Below are 19,352 nucleotides of genomic sequence, written 5' to 3'. Positions count from 1 at the left end.
ATTTTATCTTGAAATATTCCAGTTCAGAATGGTCTTTAAAGGGTGAGAAGATTTCTTAACCATTCTGCTTTCTATAGGTGAAGAGTTAAACATAAAGCTAAGGACTGTCACATTCTTAGTTATATAAAATATTTGCTCTTATAAGACAAAGCGTTGGTGCCTACTGTTGGAGAAGGTGATATACTTAGCAGCAAACTTATTATATTTTAACTAAGGGTACATTCTGGCTCTACCTTTGACTAGCTATAACTTTGGGAAATTTACATAATTTATCTCATTCTTAATTTTCTTATCAGCTTGTGTTAGAGTAGAAGAAATAAAGACAAAAAGAAAAGAGTCAGAAGAGAAGGGAAAAGAGACAGTAGCTGTAAATCAGACTCACTCCCCAGACCTGTTTTATCTTCCAGTCTTGTCACTCCCAAATTTCTGAGAAATCTACAAATCTTAGACTTACTATAAATTCACTCATCTATGAAAACCGCGGCATTTTGATGAAAGCTTAAGTTCACTGTTAGCCTACACAATGTGTTTTCGGCTTAGAGAAAGCAGAGGGAGATGTATTTTAAGAAACATAGAAATATAGATAGAGGAGACAATGTTAGCCTGAAGATCGTGGAAGAAGACCAGACCAGACCAGCATCAAAGTCTTGTGAGGCATGAGCAAAGGAACTCAGTTCACCAGGCTGAGGATGTTCCCACATACTTCCACATGCCCACCCCTGACACATATTCCCTTGAAAGAAGAGACTGAGACCCACAAAGTGCATCCCAAGTCTTGAGTACCCCTGCTCCCTCTTCCTTTGAGTGTGTATCTTGCCCCATTGATTTCCTTTAAAAAAAATGGTATTAGAGCATTAGAGTTATATATAGTAGTTGGGTTCATTTGGACAAAATCATACATGCATGGAATTTGGTTTACTCCATTTCAGTCCTGATCCTCCACTTTCCTCTCCTCCTCCCTCACCCTATTGATCCTCATTTGGCTCATTTATTTATTTTTTATTGATATATCTATTACTTTTTCACTGAATACATCTCTGTGTGTGCTTAACTATCTGATATGCCCTAAAATTTTCCATGATGAAAATCAAGAACTTGCCTGGGCACAAATGAGGTCCCCTTCTCCCCTTTGGAGGGAATTCCTTGGATGCCCACCTCCAGTGACAATCTCCTTGGACATTAAAGCAATGGTATTGTCATAAAGCTTTTATGAATTTTGAATAAGACAAAGATGCAAAATTCTGAGATAGGTTCTGACACCCGGTGAGCTGTCAGAAGCAATGGTTAGTTATTTCCAACCTCATCATTTAGTGCTGAATTAATTTTCTAAGAAAATGTGCAACTGTTTTATTTCTAAGACCCATTTGTCCAAGTAAATAGTTTATAACACAGTTACTTACATTTTTATTTGCCAGATTAGCTTGGTGATCTTAATGGAAACCTTTCATAGTTTTTAACAGAATAAATATTTTCATCTCTTCATTAAGACAAAGGGGAATTTTAAACTTGTTTCTTAAAAATAAACCCTTTTACCCCAGAGGATATAGGAGGTAAATTGTCCCTGAATAATTAATTGAAATTAAACCAAATTCAGGGAAAATTAAATGGTGTTTTTTTGTGTTGTGCTAGAATATATAGTTCTGCTGTTTTTATATCTCAGTTGATATAAAATTCCTAGACAATTGTATGAGGGCAGTTCAAGAATATTTCTTTCTTAATGTTTCTTTCTTTTTATTTTTATTGTTGCAAGACTAAAATGAATGACAGGAAAATTTTCCCAGGACATTGTTTATGTGACTGTGGTTCTGGGAGGGTAAATGTCTTGCTGTTAAAGAACAGCAAATAATTTCTAGAAATTTCGTAACCATCATGTAATTCTCTCTTTCTGCTTCCAGCTTGGGTAGTTTTGCCACAGGGCTCAGTCAACATCTCTCCCAGTTCTCAGTTCCCTACTGATGCTATTAATGCTATCTAACTAAATGACTTCTACAATTGCAAGAGAAAAAATAATTTATGCTGATTTCCCTGACTCTCTACTTGTGATGAGAATAGGCTTAAAGAAAGAGGGAAAGGGTGATAAGATGAAGGAGTGGTTTTTGTCATTTTTGAGCTGGGTCCCTCAATTACTTACATCTGTGTTACAAAGGGCATTAGAAATATTCTGATTTCTAAGGGGACCAAATTTATTGACCTTGGCTAAAAATCATTTCTATCATTAAGTATATTAAAAATAATACAAAACTTGCATTCCAAAGAATTGAGGCAGAAGTGTAGGCTTAGATTTCAACTGGTGACTGTTGAAAGAAAAGGTCTGCAGGCTCTGTGCTTAAGATAAATGGCAGGAGAGCCTTGCCAACAGCATTCATTGTTCCAAACAATGGGACAGCATCAAACCAGTGAAGGCAAATCTAACCATACCTGTCAGGAAGACCCTCATTTAAATGCATTTACATGTTAAAAAACAAAAATACAGACAAGAGGAGACCTAACACAATTTTTAGCTCACTTTTAACCTTGTACAAATTGGCCAGACACAATGAGAGACTGCAACATTGTTTATGAATATGTTAGTGTCTAGCCCCCCACAAAACATACATACACTGTTCACCCTTCCATCTCTTTTTTGGTCTTCTTATAGGTAGCTGCCTTGCTATGTGAATCAATGTAATAAGTAATTCTTACTAGCCCTCTTTTTAATAGCCATATTTAATTACTATACTGCATGGGCTAAAGGGACCCACAGAGCTGATGACAGAATCAATAAAACAGCAGGCAACTGTGGAAAGCAAAATTATAACTTTAAGAAGCTTCAAATCGACCTGAATGCTTCAGAAGACAAGGCCAACAAAGTTTTCAATACATAAGATAATATATAAGTTTATGTGGCCTCTAAAGTTCAGTAGACTTGGCTAAAATTATAATCTCATCAATTATAGAAAGAACATGGACAAATAGCAGCTATGAACCTCGGTTTCTTCATCTGAAAAATGAGAATAAGGAAAGGTACACATATTGCAAAATCATTTTGAGGATTAAAAGAGAAAATTAAAGTAATATACTATATATTTTAGTACTATACCAGCAGTAAATATTATAAGGAATTTATGCACAGCTTGAAATTAGTGTATCTGTCAATTAAATAGTATCTATATAATTTAAATGTATTTATGGTAGTACAGATATAAATGTCACAGCAAGTCAAAGGAAGAAGAAGAGTGGGGGTATTGATAGAATGATTAATGCTCTGTGTATCATTCCTGACAAGTAGTAAGCTCTTGATAAATGATAGATGCTTTTAATATCATGTCTATTGATCATAGTAGACTTTGTTGAGGAGTTCAAACTTGAATGGAACTTTAAAGAATGAGTAAAATAAGGATTGCAAAAGGATATCTCATGTGGCAATAGCAGAAAGGAGGTCACTGATGTGGGAATTGGCATAATTGTTTAAGTCAGCTTTTTCATTGCTGTGATCAAAAGACCTGACAAGAATAATTTTAGAGTTTATTCTGGGGCTCATGGTTTCAGAGGACTCAGTCCATAGATAGCTGGCTCCACTGCTCTGGGCCCAAGGTGAGGCTAAGCATCATGGCATAAAGGTCTGGAGGAGGAAAGCTGCTCAGGACTTGGAATCAGGAAGCAGAGAGAGAGAGAGAGAGAGAGAGAGAGAGAGAGAGAGACAGCTTCCCTCCCCACAGACAAAATATAAACCCCAACTGAACTCAATGACCCACTTCCTCAGCTATACCCTACCTACCTACAGTTACCAGCCAGTTAATCCCTATCAGGGGATTAATGCACTGATTAGACTAAGGCTCTCACAACTCAATCATTTCACATCTGAACTTTCTTGCATTGTGTCACACAGGAGCTTTTAGGAGAAACTGAATAAACCATAACTCATGCCTTAGTCCACCTATATAAAGACACTAATAGAAATAACTCTAATTTCTCTATTGATGAGTTGTCATTAATAAGAGTCATTGTTCCTTATAGTATTTATGTGCTAGTTACTATTTGTAGAAGGCTTTATGATGGCCAACAAAGAGGTGTGTCCTTGTTCTAATCTCCTGAACTGGTGAATACTATCTTAGCAGGAAAAAAGGGTCTTTACAGATGTAATTAAAGATCTCAAGGTGAGATAATCCTGGATCCCACTATCCAGGTGGACCCCCAATGCAATGAAAAATATGTCATAAGAGAGGTTGAAGAGGTTGGAGTGGTGCAGTCACAAACTCAGCATTGGTGACAACCACCAGATTCTGGGAGAGACAAATAGCAGAATCTCCCTCAAGGCATGTGAAGGATCTAGGCACTGTCACCTGGATTCCAAAGTTCTGCCTCTACAACTGTGAAAGAATGAATTTCTGGTTGTTCATTTAACTACCAAAGGTGTGCTATTCTTTTATAGCAGCTACAGAAAACAAATACTTGACAAGCAGATGAAGGCCCAAATAGAAGATAAGGAGCTGAGCATTTGGTGATGGTGGAAAACATGAGTACAGGAGAAAGAGGAGCATTAGGGACTGACCAGTAGGAGCAGAAGGTCAGCCCAAACCTGATCCCAAAACAAGATCAGAAGGGACTGGCCATAGGGGAGGCCATACCTAAGAGACTCTAATAACAGGCAGAACCTCTAATAACAGAGGTTGGACTTCCTTGTTTTGTGAGCCTGCTAGAGGCTGAATGTTTATGTCCTGTAAAAACTTTTAAGTTACACCTAAGCTCCTATTTGATGGTTTCTGAAGGTGAGACCTTTGGGAGCTTACTAGGTCATGCAGGCAGAGTCCTCACAAATAGGGCTAGTGCCCTTGTGAAACTCAGAGAGCTCCCTTTCTTCTTCTGCCAGTGAGGCTGCAGCAGTGGACATCTATGAACCAAGAAATGGACTCACATCATGGCCCAACCCTGCTGGCAGCCTGATTGCAAATTTCCAGACTCTAGAACAGTGCCCCCCCAAAAAAAAATTCCAGTTGATCATAAGCCTTCTGGTTTATGATATTTTGTTATAGCAGCCCCAGCTGACTAAGACATAGTCAATCTTCCAGCTTTTCAAAAAAAAAAAAAGCATATATTATCTTAAGTCCATGTGGATGTGGGAGGGGTAGGAGCAGAGAAGAGGTGATAAAATACACATGGAAATTGGTATAAGCTGTTCAGGGTTTTTGCAGAAACCAGGTGGTATCCCCCAAAGAAAATCAATAACCACTGCTGCTATTTGTGGCTCTGTTTCCACAGAAACCTGTTTGTGGGTGAATCTGGAAGGCAGAATTATAATGCCAAAACAGCCAGTTCAAAAATTTTTTTCAGTCAAACTTTGTTATTGTAGTAACAAACATTTCATTTTCCTAATGTTTTCCATTTAATTAACCAAATTGAAGGAGGGGTTATCAAATAAATTCACCAATGGTACTTAAGTACAATAAGACTGAAATCTGGGAGCAATATTAGCTTTGGTGTAAGCAGAATCTGTGAAAGTGGTAGGAAAATGTTTGACTCACTTGTCAAGTTGAACCTACTGGCAAGCATAATTAATAGAGCAGAACTCCACTTTAGGTAGAGTTATGCTAGTGAGGGGTAACTAACCATGATTAAAAGAACAAAAATCTAACTTTTGCTTTGTGCTTTCCTAATCTTTAGTGTCATGAAAAAAACATATTACAGGCACTCTGCAAAGAACGTTCTTGAAATTATCTTCCAGGAGTATTTGTATATGACTCTCTACCTCAGAAAGATAAAATTCTCCCTAAGATCAATTCTTTAGTAAAATATATAACTACATTAAACTCAAAATACTAAAAATGCTCAGAATTTTTATATTTATTTATTAGAGCACTGGGAATTGAATCCAGGGGTACTTTACCACTGAGCTAAACCCCTACCCTTTTTTACTTTTATTTTGAGGCAAGAGCTTGCTAAATTGCTGAGGCTGACCTCAAATTTGAGATCCTCCTGCCTCAGCCCCCTAAATTGCTGGGATGTCAGGCACGCACCACTGTGCCCAGGACAATTTTTGTTACAAAAAGCATTAAGTTATGACAGTCCAATTTTAAATATATATCCCTGGCACTAAAGGAGATATGAGTCTTGTATATCAAAAGCATGTTTTAGCATTGAGTCTGAGATTTGGATCTTCCTAAGTTCTTCTACTTTTTAAGTTGTTCTAGACTCCTGGGGTGGTGATGAGCCTGCAAGAGGAGTAGGGGAGAGGGTAAGAGGAGGAAGGTAATTTCATTGGCCTCAACTGTGACATTTGTGGGGAACATGAAGAAAAAAGAAATGGGGATACAGGTATATTGATACATTCCCAAGGGGATCTCATTTTATTGTAACACATCATAGTCTTGATAAATTATTCAAGATAAACAAGCTCATTTGATGTTTTCACTTCTTACATTGAATATTTTTTATCATCTTCTATCTTATCTGAAATGAACATTATTAGTTACTTCCCTGCCATTCTCTATTCTTTTCCCCTTGAGAAATGCATCCCAAACTGAGTGACCTTTTACCTGGCCACCATCGCCTCTATTCCATATCACTTCACAAGTTTCCTACCATGCCCTCCTGCTTCTGCCCTTGTCCCCTAAATTCTTTCCCCTCACCTGTTTTAGTCAGCTATTTCACTGCTGCAATGTGACAAGAACAATTGTATAGGAGGAAAAGTTTATTTTGGGGCTCGCGGTTTCAGAAGTCTCAGTCCACAGACAGCTGACTTCATTCCTCAGGGCTGGAGGTGAGGCAGAACATCATGGCGGAAAAGTGTGGTAAAGGAAAGCAGCTCTGGACATGACAGCAGGAAGCAGAGAGAGAGAGAGAGAGAGAGAGAGAGAGAGAGAGAGAGAGAGAGAAAGAGAGAGGGTGCTCTGCTCAACAAGAACAAAATATATACCCCAAAGGCATACCCCCCAGTGACCCACCTCTGTCAGCCACAACCTACCTGCTTACAGTCTTTCAGGACATTCTGTCATTCAGGTCATGTGCCTTTCCTGCTCACTTGATTTAAAAGAAACCCACTCCCCAGACACTGTCAAAGGGTTCTACTTCATAATCTTCATGCCACCAATTATTATATGAAATACTTGTATTTATTTATTATTTTCTAGAATGAGAGATTTTTAAGTGCAGAAAGTATCCCCACAGCTTCATGACTGTTCAATAATATGTTAAATAGAAGAAAGGAAGAGATCTGGGTGAGAACTCCAGTTACATTGCATTAATAAGTAATCAATATACATTCTTAGAGTTAACAGGCCCACTGGCTAAAGAATATGTAACTAGATTAGAACTTTAAAAATAAAATGGAATAAACAGATGAATGATTTTTAAACACATAATTCAATAAACTCACAAATGACACAACATATTCCTGACGGTTGTGCTGGCTCCCTTCAACTTATCTTCCTATATATGTGTTCCTTAAATGCACCGATAGGTGGACAGAATTATAAGCAAAATAAATAATTGTAGAGTTAAAAAGCAAGATGAGGCAATACATGCTGAGTTATTTAGCAATTCTCACTCAAACTAAGGATCTTCTTATCAATAGATTTTCAAAAAAGGTACTTGGCTCTCTCATTTACAGTAAGACCACATGAATGAATCACTCAGCATTGGGTCCATATGCAATATTTGATACTATGTTTTTTGAGCTTTGGCAGTATATTCACTTCCCCTTAATAATGACAGTAGCACTTTCTTCGGCTGCCAGCCAGCCATGCCTGCTAGGCCTTTATTTCCTTTCTAGAAAGCTTTCTTTTATCACAGCTTCACATATGCATCCGATTTGGTCTGTGTTCTGTGTGGCTGCCAATGTGTGGGATCTGTTTGATCTTGATGAAATTATAGGGGTAGGAAAGGAAATTTAACACATACATTATTCTTTTTTCTCCTTTGATTGGATTGGATATCTTGGAGATAAAAATAAAAAGAGGCAGTATTTTCAGACTGATGCCCAGAAAAAGTTTCATGTGAACTCAACAACTATTAAAAGGCACAAAATGAACTACAAAACCTTGCAACTATATTTATATGCTTAACAAAAGCGTGTGAATAAAATGTAACAAAAAAAAGCAGACACTGACAGATTCAGACTATACTACCTAATCACTTACAAACTCTTAAGCAAGCTGCCTATCTGAAATATGAGATTTCCACGAAGAAAAGAAATAACAGGGTTCACATTAAACCAGGGTTCTGAATTTTATTCATATTAAGCCAAAATACAGTTTTTAATTCTATATTTTCCTGACATTTCTGTGGTCTGCATTTATAGGCTCACAATAGCCAATCACAAAATGACACATAAATATGAAAAAAAAATGTTTCTCACAATACACTAAAGCCAAGAAAAGGAAGTAAAAAAGGAAGAAGGTAATGAAATCTGCAAGGACATTAATTCTTTTGGAGTATAAAAAGCATATTGTTTCATCGTAATAAATAGCTGTTTCCCAATAAATGTGATATGATTATAAATCTTTCAGCTATAGGCAAAAGTTACAAATGAACCATGTCTTTGTAGAATAGCCTATTTGGCAATTCATATTTAGACTCAAAAAACATATACTATATTCTGAGTACTATGCTAAACATGGCTTCATGTTATTTCACTTATTTCTCATAATTACTATACGGAAAAAGCATAACTGTCACATAATTGTCAACTTTTGTCACATGGGAAAACTGAGGCTCAGAAAAATGAATTCACTTGTATTTAGTTGCATAGTTAAAATGGAAGCTTTAGGAGTCATATCTGGGTTCTAAGATTCCAAGAGATTTTACAGAAAGGTGCAGAACTACCATTCGAGAGAAAGGAACCTGGTAAGCTGGAAGCTAGGACTTATGCATGACTAATAGAACCAAAACTATGAAATTTAAAACAAAGTTCTCAAATATAGAAAAGAGATTAAAAGAGTGTCCCCTCCTGAAAAAAAAAATTAAAAATCTAGCAAACACTCACTCTTGTTTATTATTGTGGTCTGCTGCCTCAACATCATCCTATTCCTAAACGTGGATGATTCCCAAGGCCCTGCCCTCAGCTGCTCTCTATGCTTCTATCCTCAGTGATCCATTTACTCTGTAGGTGATCTCTGTACAAACAGCTCTCAGATTTATGTCTCCAGCATTGCTGTTCATAAAGAGCTCCAATTACACCTTGCCAAGTTCAAAGTAGCAAATAGGTAGGATGAACAAGTCAAAAGATCTAACATACAAAATGAGAACTATAGTTAGTGTATTATATTCAGGATTTTTTTTCCTAAATGAATAAATCATAGCAGTGCTTGCCACAGGAGGGAAAATTGGATAACTATAATGGGTATGTTAATTTGTTTCACTATAGTAACCATTTTACTATATGTGTATGTGCATGTATATATAATAGCATCATGTTGTAGGTCTTGAATATACACAATCAGATTTATTTTTTAATTAAAGGTCTCCTGGACCCTTTCACTAGATGATATGACTAGGTTTCAAAATTATTATTTAGAAAAAAATAAAGAATATCTGTCCTCCTGAAAAACCAGCCTCTACCTCAGAGCAAAGCCTGTCCAAGGAAGGGGGCGGGACCCTTGTCCTTGGAAAGACCCACAGAGCACTCCTAGGCACATACCCACCTTGCCTAGTTGTTTATCTACAAATAACAGGAGAGATCTGCTGCACCAGGTATCCCTGACTCAGTCAGGCTAGGTGGGGACCCACAGCAACCCTCTGGCAACCCACCAATCAGCATGAGACAGGGAAAATACCTAGGATTCCAGATGACCCTCCCAGTAGTTTATGGTGGTTGATAACATGTTGGAAAACCATGTAGTTCATTCAGCACATACTCCCCTCATGGCTTAAACCAATCAGTTCAAACGAATCCCCCTCTTGTACTAACCAATCACCCTTACCCAACTTGTTCCCGCCAGTGAATGTACTAATCATGTTTTAGAGTTGTTTTATGATTTTTCCCGCAGTGTGTGATGATTTGCTAAGAGATGCTATGATGTATGTGAAGTCCCTGCCTTCTCCAAAGAGTGTATAAAACTGTTGCAAACCCTGGGCTCTGGGCTTCTCAGTTGCTGTGTGTGCGCGGAGGACTGAGCTAGCTCACAATAAACACCTCTTTGCTGCTTATATCAATCTTGGTCTCTGGTGGTCTTTTGGGGGTCCCAAATTCGAGCATAACACTCCCACTTCAATATCCAAACTTCTCTTCAGCCACCTTCCCCTATTTCTGCTTATGATAAATCAGCCATCTTAGCACCTCAGTACAAAATTCAACAGCAACCTTAGCATCTCTTTCCTCTCTTAAATTTCACATTTGTCATTGGGTCACATCTATTATACCTTTTCAACCTCTTACCTGTACACCTTCTGTTCTATTATAGGTATTAAAGGATAATGTTTAAATGGCAAAATAAGACACATGTAAACATAAAATGAACATGTCAAATACTGTAACTCAACAATTAATAAGGAACCAGTAAAATGTTCCAACTATTCAAAGAACCAAATTTAAAAAAATACTGAAATGAATTCATAAATATATGTAAATAATTTATGAGTAAATGAAACTGGTTTACTAACTGAGTTGAGAGAGGAAGGAAAATGAATGGTCTCTATAGCAGACAGATCTCATTTGCATGTCTATGAAAAAGATTCATTTGTATGGCAACCAGTTAATTATAACCTACATTGTAAAACTTTGGAAAATAGTTCACAGACAATGAAAGGCACAAATCCCATACACTCAGATAACCAGGCAAGATGCACACTAGAAAACACATGCTCTCCAACTGAAAGAACCTAATAATCTTATTGGCCCATTTCAAAGTCTTTCATAAACTCATGATTCAGATTTTAGTTCTTTACTTTGGAACTCCACACACAAACTATTGCTATAGCCTCTAGCTCATCACCCTGCATCAATCCTCTGAGAAGGCCTTCACATTCTACTCAAGTTGTTTCTTCCTAATCATAGGCCCCTGATCTCCCTTTTCTTAAAGCATTTACTTTATAAAACATGCAGCTGTAAATTCTTCCCTGACCCTTTACGATGTAAGTCTTCTAAAATCCAGGAATGTCTCAAGGACCTTTGAAATGTACTCACCCAGAGAGATAGTGCCCGCATTGTGCAGTTCTGTGAGAAGTGAGGAGCCAACTTCCATAAGAGCCCATTAACAATCACAGATAGCCTCATCACATGGATCCACTTCCCTACTAACTTCTTTCAGTGCTTTTCTACTAGTATTTTCCAGCACTTAAAAAAATCCTGCTTTTGGTTAGCAGAGCTGAGTTCAATTTCTCTCCCTTACTGCAACAGTTTTGAACAAGATCTCCCTTATTGGTTTAACTACTCTGGTACAATTCTTCTTTTACACCTCTATCCCAATCAGTCTATCACGAACACTGAATCTTCCTAAGACACAATTTGTAACCTTTTCTTCTACCAAAATTATTGCCCACAATCGACCACCATTAGTCCATGGGCCATAGATAACTAAATTAGTGAGAGTTCTCTAGAAGAACAGAACTGATAGAATTATATATTAGGTTGGCTTATTTAATCAGAGGCTGGATAGTTCCACAAAGGCCTTCTGCAGGCTGAAGAGTGCAGGAAAATAGGAGCAGCTAAGAATTCCAAGAATTCCAAGAATCTTGAAGCCTCAAAACAAGAGGGACCAATAATGCAGTCCTAGTTCAAGACTGAAGGCCAGGATGTATCCTGGAGAGTCTGGTATGAGCCTAGTTCAAAGGCTGAAGAATCTGGAGACTGATTATCATGGGTGATAACAACAGCAAAAAATGAACACATTCAAGTAGAATCCATCTTACAAGTGAGAAACTGATGTGACTCCATTTTTGAAAACCCAGAGGGATTTCAAGGCCTGTCCAGAGGGAGAGGGTGTGACCCTTGTCCTTGGAAAAACCCACAGAGCCTCCTAGACACATAGCCACTCTACTGAGTTGCTTGTCTGTAAATAACAGGAGAAATCTGTGGTGCCAGGTATCCCGGACTCAGTTACACTAGGTGAAGACCCATAGCAACCCCTTAGCAACCACCAAACATCATGAGACAGGGAAAATATCTGAAATGCCAGGTGACCCTCCCAGTAGTTTCAGTGATTGATAAATGTATCTACCTCTTGAATTCACCAATCATCCTTACCCAACTTGTTCCACCAGTGAATGTGCTAATCAATGTTAAGAGTTGTTGTTTGATTTCTCCGCGGTATGAAATGATTTGTTGTGTGATGTTATGACACATAGAGTATTCCCCCCAAAAATCTCACTGAACAAAGGACTGGGAGTCACTCCTGGGGATCCATGCATTGGAAACAGTTGTGAGTCCAGGCTCAAGCTTGCAATAAAGACTTTTGTGTGATTGCATTGGATTCAGCTCCTAGATTGGGGGCTCACAAATCTGGCATTACATAAGCAAGAGCAAACCTTCCACTTTTTATTCCATCCAGGCCTCCAGCCCATTGGACAGGGCCACCCATATTCAGGGCAGATCTCCCCCTCCAGTTCACCAACCACACGCCAATTGTCTCCGGAAACACCTTCACAGATACATCTAGAATGTGTGTTACCAATTTTCCATGAATTTCTTAATCTAGTCAAATTGACAACCAAGATTAGCCATATTCACAAAGCATTTTTTAATCCAATATTTAAAAAGCAGTCAATTTTACATAAAATATAGATACTATATCTTAAACCAAAACAGGTATTGACAACACTATCTGGGCTTACTTTCAAGCATGGTTATAATTATCTACAGCTGGATAGTGGGACTTACTCTCCACATCCCTACCTCTACCCTAATTGGAACCTGTGCATCTCTTACTTACTTATCTGACTTCTGCAGATATGTTTGTTTTTGAACCAAGGCCAGAGATAAAATCCAAACTCTTAAAGTTTCCCTACAAAATTATTATTTTTTATACGAACAGCTTTTCCTTTTACTGTTTTGCTAATCCGGGTTCTTCTCTATCCCTTGGGAATAGATTATTTTTTGTTGTGTTATAGGCTTTATCTATCTGAAATGCATTTGTTTCTTTGGTCTTCTGACCTTCTTATTTCAGGCCATCAATCTTACTTGACATTCAGATCCAGATCATGTGCTGCTCCTCCAGGAAGTCCCCCACAACGGTCTCAGCCACATCTACATTTCTATTTAGTAAAAATTATGTTTAAATTTTAATTTAAAAATGCCACCAAACTCCCTGCAGCATTTATCAAGTCCTCAAGAATAGAATTGTCCTTATTTGTCTGTATACCTACCACATTTTCCACACCCCCAGCTTCCTAAAGCACAGTGGTTGAATATGGTTAAATTGAACTGTGTCTTTTATTTCCAAATAATTTTTTAGCCTTAGGTTAGTGCCATATCTTAAATTGTCCCTTAATCTCAATAATCCCTGACTCAAGTTTACTATATATTATGAGATAGATGAGTTAATAAAATACTGTGGAAAATCACTTGAGAAAAAGCTAAGAGATTTATTGAAAGTGTTTTAAAGCTCGTAATTCATAGGACTAAGGAACTAATAGAAATTGTCATATCGTTACAGATTAATAATTTTAGCCCATACAGGATTCCTTCTCTGCATATAAATGGTAATTTTAACTTTTCCTCCTCCAAAGATATGATTACTTAAATGAAAGTGTATATAAAAGAAAGAAATAACAGTACTGAACCACAATTTGAAATCTGAAGAGGAAAATCCCCTTTAATCCTTACATTATGAAAGTGCAGATCACCAGTAATGGAACGCTTCCACAGAAGAGTATCTTAAGAATTTTAGCTATTTATTATAGTGGCTTATCACAACATACATTTATTATCTGATAAGTTCTTTGGGCATAGATTCCAGGGCAGCTTAGCTGGATACTTGTGCTCGGGGTTGCCAACAAGGCTAAGTCAAAGTTAAGGATCAACTAGGGTGAATTCATTTCTAAGCTCACTCTAGTGGTTATGGGCAAGATTCATTTTCTCACAGGGGCTTTGAAGTAAGGCTTCAACTCCTCACTCAGGATGTGTTGGCTGCAAGGTTGCTTACACTTGGGCCTCTCCATAGGGAAGCTCACTACAATGACAATTGGCTTCATCAGAACAAGCAAGGGACAGGGAATACAAGAATGCCAGCACTGTGGGATCACAGGGAGGACAACTGCAACACATTTGCCAAAATCTATTCTATAGAAGCTTCAGCTCACACAAAAAGGAAGAGTACACAAGTGTGTGGATACCTGGGGTTGGTGGTAATGGGAAGCCATTAGAAGTTGCCTACCATGTTTCCCCTCATTCCCCTGTCTCTTGGCCTTATCAGGACATCTGAGGCCATGATTCTCCCTCTCAGAATCTTGCAATGTGCTCCAAAAATAAAGAGGTAAAGAAGTAATAAACGGTAACTTAGAGGGATGAGAGATGGATTAGGCAAAGCAAACTCTTCAGGGAGCAGGTACGTGGAAGAGTCAAGAGACAGGAAACTGGATACACAAGAAGTAGCCTCGTGCAATTAATGGGATTTGCTTCTGCGAATTAATAGAGTCATTTAAGTATTTATGCTATCCATAGGGCACAAGTGAATTTACAAGGTCATTTGAGATCCTTAATTCCTTAAGTCTATGAATTTTTAAGAAATTATTAGGATCCTATTCTAACCACATTAAGGAGATATTTTTAAGTGCTCCTACTTTTATTCATTATTGTGAGAAGTTTTGTTTTCCATATTTCATCCATATTTTGCCCACACATGTATATTTTCTTATGTTATCACAGTGACCATGCAATTATATGTGATATTTTGTTTTCACTGTATCGTTCTGTTTTCTTCTGCTAATAACACAGCATCACAAACTGGGTAAATCTGAAAGACAACTAGTTTATTTTGGCTTACAATTCTGGAGGCCCAAGACTGAACGGCTACATCTGGTAATGGCCTTCTTGGTGGCAGAGTCCTGAGACAGAACAGGAAATCACATGATGGGAGTTCAGAAGTTTGTGTGTGTGTGTGTGTGTGTGTGTGTGTGTGTGTGTGTGTGTGTGTGTATTCCCTGTGGTCTCTCTTTTTTTACAAAGACCTCTAGTATCCAATCAAGGGAGTTCCACTCTGACAATCATATCTAATACTGATCATTTACCAAAGGTCCCACCTCCAAACACTGTGGTCTGATAACATTTGCATCCTCTTAAGGCTTCAAAGTAGGTTAATTTCAGCACATGAACCCTTAGGAGACACACTTCAACCATACCCAAACCATAGTACTAAATTAAAATTATATCATCCTCAATGTCTATAGCAGCACAATTCACAATAACCAAGCTGTGGAATCAGTCCAGATATCCCTCAGTAGACAATTATATAAAGAAAATGTGATATATATATCACATTTTCTTTATATATAATTGTGTCACATTTTCCTTATATAATTGTGATATAAAATGTGATATATATATATGTGTGTGTGTGTATGTATATATAAAGAAAATGTGATTGATATATATATATATACATACATACACACACACACACACACACACACACACACACACACACACAATGGAGTATCACTCAACCATACAGAATAATGACTTTATGGCATTCTCCAGTAAATGGATGGAACTGCTAAGTGAAATAAGCCATACCCAGAAAGTCAAAGGCCATTTGTTTCTCTGATATGAGGAAGCTAGACAAAAATAAGGGAAAAAGGAAAAGGGGTAAGGATTTCATGAAAATAGAATAGAGATCAGTCGAATAGAAGAAAGGGATTGAGGAGAAGGAAAGAGGCATGGGAAAAGGGAAGAATGGTGTAATGAATCTAACCCAACTTTCCCATGTACCTACATAAAAATGTCACAGTGAATCTCATGTTTACACATATTCACAAGGCACTAATTTTAAAAAAACTATAAATAAATAGCAGAAAAATCAATAGAGTAGAGAGAAGGAAATATGGAGGGAGGAAAAGAAGAAATGGGGAAGTAGTAGAGACTGAATTAGAGCAAATAAGTTTCCATGCTTGTACTATTATGTTAAATTAAACCCTAATATCATGAATAACTAAGAGAAACAACAAAAAAGTTAAAGAAACTTCTGTGAAAGATAAAAGTTCACATTTAAGAGAAACTCTCTTTACCAGACTCAACTAAAACAGATAAGCTATAAAAAATGTCAACATAACAAAAATATTCTGAGTGATAAAACAGTGAATGAAACAAAGAATGTGCCACAAACTGAATAGCACTGTCTATTACCAAACAACCTGGACTCAGCTGAAATAAGATGCATAAAATTTAAAATGATAGAATATTTTATTTTAAACACATACTCTCAATCTAGGCGATCATCCTGCAGATAGGAAACAACCAAATATACAAAGGAATAAATAGTATATTCAGCAAGAGTGATCTAATTAATCTTAAAAAGAAAAGATCCAATCTTCTCAAATACCACAGAGAAAATGACAATATTTTTAAATAACATACTAATAGCACAAATTAGATACTATGATCACAAGCAGCAAAATATTTAACACACTGATAGCACAAAATAGATTCTATGATCACAAGCAGCAAAATATTTGAAAGAAATTGGAAAGTTTTAATTATGTACTAAATTCAGTTAAATAGGAATAAAAACTAGAAGTGAAATAATTAGAAAATACAACTATGTACTAAGAGGACATTTCATAAAAATAAAAATCATTACTAACCCCGTTAGTTAAAACTGATTTAAAAATTAAATGTAGAATTTAGGGGGAAAAAACAATAAATGAATTGATAGTTAAATGATCTACAGTTTGGTAACTGTAGGCAGGTGGGGTTTGACTGGAGAAAGTAAGTCACTGGGATGCCCTGATCCCTTGTCTCCCTCTGATTTCCAGTAGCCACAAGCTGAGCAACTTTCCTCTGCCATGTTTTCCAACATAATGTCATGCCTCACTGCAGACCCAGAGCAATGAACTGAACCTCTGAAACCATGAGCCCCAGGTGAACTTTTTCTCCTCTAAACTGTTCTTGTCAAATAAATTGTTCACAGAAAAAAAAAAAAAAGCTCATTAATCCACACTTTTTGCTTAAACTAGCCTGACCTAGTTTCTACCACTAGATACCATCGCCCAACCAATACAAAAGTCAAGGGGAATGAGATGCACTATGTTTTAATGAATAATTTCAATTTTCTCCTAATTAAGCAGAATACCACAAAAAGAATCATTTACTTCAAACAGGAGTGCATGGTAAATGTTATGGTTTGGATATGAGGAGTCCCCCCAAAAGCTCATGTGTGAGATAGTACAAGAAGGTTCAGAGAAGAAATGACTAGGTTATGATAGATAGCCTTAACCCAATCAGTGAATTAATCAGCTGATGATATTAACTGAGCTGAGCTGAGTACTAAAGGCAGGTGAAGTTTGGCTGGGCGGGGGGTGGGCATTGAAGGCGTTGCTTCGGGGTATACATTTTGTATCTGACAAGTGAGTCTTTCTCTCTCTCTCTCTCTGCTTCTTGATCATCTATGTGTGCTGCTTCTCTCCACTACACTCTTCTACCACGATGTTGTGCCTCACCTGGAGCCCCTAGGAATGGCGCCTGCTGTCTGTGGATTGAGAGATCTCTGAAATCATGAGCCCTCAAAGAAACTTTACCTCCTTTACAATTGTTCTGGTCGGGTCATTTAGTCACAGCAACAAAAAAGCTGACTAAAATAGTAAATTTATTCATTTGCTAGTACTTGCAAGAATACCACTCTGTAAAGATTCTGCCTTCAAATACAAAATAATGTCATCTCTAATATGACCCATCAACAAGAAACAAACTTTGGTGATCAATTGGTTTGATGTGGCTACTCATCCAAAAAAGACTAAAAAAATGAAATAAATGCAATCTCTCTTAGACAGAAAAATCCAGAACCCTACAACATCTTTGGCAAATAATAGAGCCCTTCCCTGTGTATGCTTAGTATATTATTATACAATGTTCCACAACTTAATAGAAAAGGTCTTCTGGCTACAATTGATACACAGTTATTATCTTCTCTGAAAAACCATTATGGTCTCACAGCAGCCTTCTATATGGAATAATTCATATCTCAAAATTTATAAAACTTGCAGAGAAGCAAAAAAAGTTTTTATGGAGTGATTCCTACTGGAGACCTTTAAGAGAAAACAAGGTTAGACATGCTGCTGAGACATAGAATTAATGCTTATATTATTGGATATATGCTATTGCCATGACTAGCTCTTTTGCTACAAATTAGAATCGCTTTCCAGGAAAGTGTTTGTCCTTAATGATTATTGTTATTTCTTGACTTGATGTGATTTCTGTATTAGATTCTTTTGAAAGCAAATGTCAGAAGCCCAAGTCAAAGTAGTTTAAGGAAAACAATGGTGGGGGTCATTTATATTGGCTAATGTATAAGAAGTTCAAGAAATTATCAAGCCTGAGATAGGCTGAATCTGTAGACTCAATGTTTTCATTCTTCTTGTTTTGCTTTTTTTGTTTGTTTTTAGATGAGATTTCCTCATGTAGTAGCAAAAACTGGGAACTATCAATTCTAGGCTTAAATTATACTGATAGCTAGGAATGCTACTGAAATATTCCCTTAAGTGTTTTAATCAATTTTTATCATCATGGTCATCCTTTACCCAGTCAATGTCCTGAGAAGACAGGTATTCTGCTTGGGCAGGTCCTGTGGTCACTTCCATAGCAGATGTTCTGTAGCAAAAGAAAGAGGATTCTTAGCAGAAAAATGGAAATGGCAATGAAAACCAAACCTACTGAGCAGACAAGCTTTAGCTACCACAATCCACAACTAATAATTCCATTCCAACTAATGCCACTATATTAAGAAGAAAAACATCATTATTTCCATTTACATTATCATTTCTGAAACACAGAACCCATGATTTCCCTTGAGTACAACGTGAAGTGCTCCTGTCTCCTATATATGGACATTAGCTACTGGCAGCACTAACTCATGCTGATAGTGACATATTTCTTTTAGGCATGATCATTCATCATTTATGAAATTCCATATGATGAATAAATTCCTATTTGTGGATTTTGGTTTACTGGTGGTACTGCTGACTATACATAGGGGCACTCCAAACCACTGAACTATACCCCTAGACATTTTTTTTCCTTTTTTTATTTTCAAGACAGGCTCTTGCTAAAGGCTGGGACTGACCTCAAAATTGTGATTCCCTCTGCCTCAGCCTCCTGAGTAGAAGGGGTATAGGCATGTGCCACCATGCCTGTCTGTTTGTAGAATTCTTGATGGATAGGGAATCATCTTCAGTCAAAGCTTTCTAGAGGAGTGAAAATATAAAACTGGGACCTCTGTTTCATTAACACA

The 19,352-nt window shown here is 37.2% G+C and overlaps 1 long non-coding RNA gene across 1 annotated transcript in view; it reads right to left on the bottom strand.

Annotated features, from left to right (window-relative positions):
* Positions 1-19,352, bottom strand: part of LOC144376766 (uncharacterized) — an 85,946-nt gene that overhangs the window by 7,970 nt on the left and 58,624 nt on the right. The window contains exon 2 of the long non-coding RNA XR_013437206.1: positions 18,643-18,712. This is a non-coding gene — a long non-coding RNA (uncharacterized LOC144376766). The remainder of the gene's footprint in view (positions 1-18,642; positions 18,713-19,352) is intronic.

This window comes from Ictidomys tridecemlineatus, chromosome 4 (assembly GCF_052094955.1).
Source record: "Ictidomys tridecemlineatus isolate mIctTri1 chromosome 4, mIctTri1.hap1, whole genome shotgun sequence".
Taxonomy (NCBI): domain Eukaryota; kingdom Metazoa; phylum Chordata; class Mammalia; order Rodentia; family Sciuridae; genus Ictidomys; species Ictidomys tridecemlineatus.
Note: the sequence above shows the minus strand (reverse complement) of the source record. Positions and strands in the feature narration are given on the sequence as shown.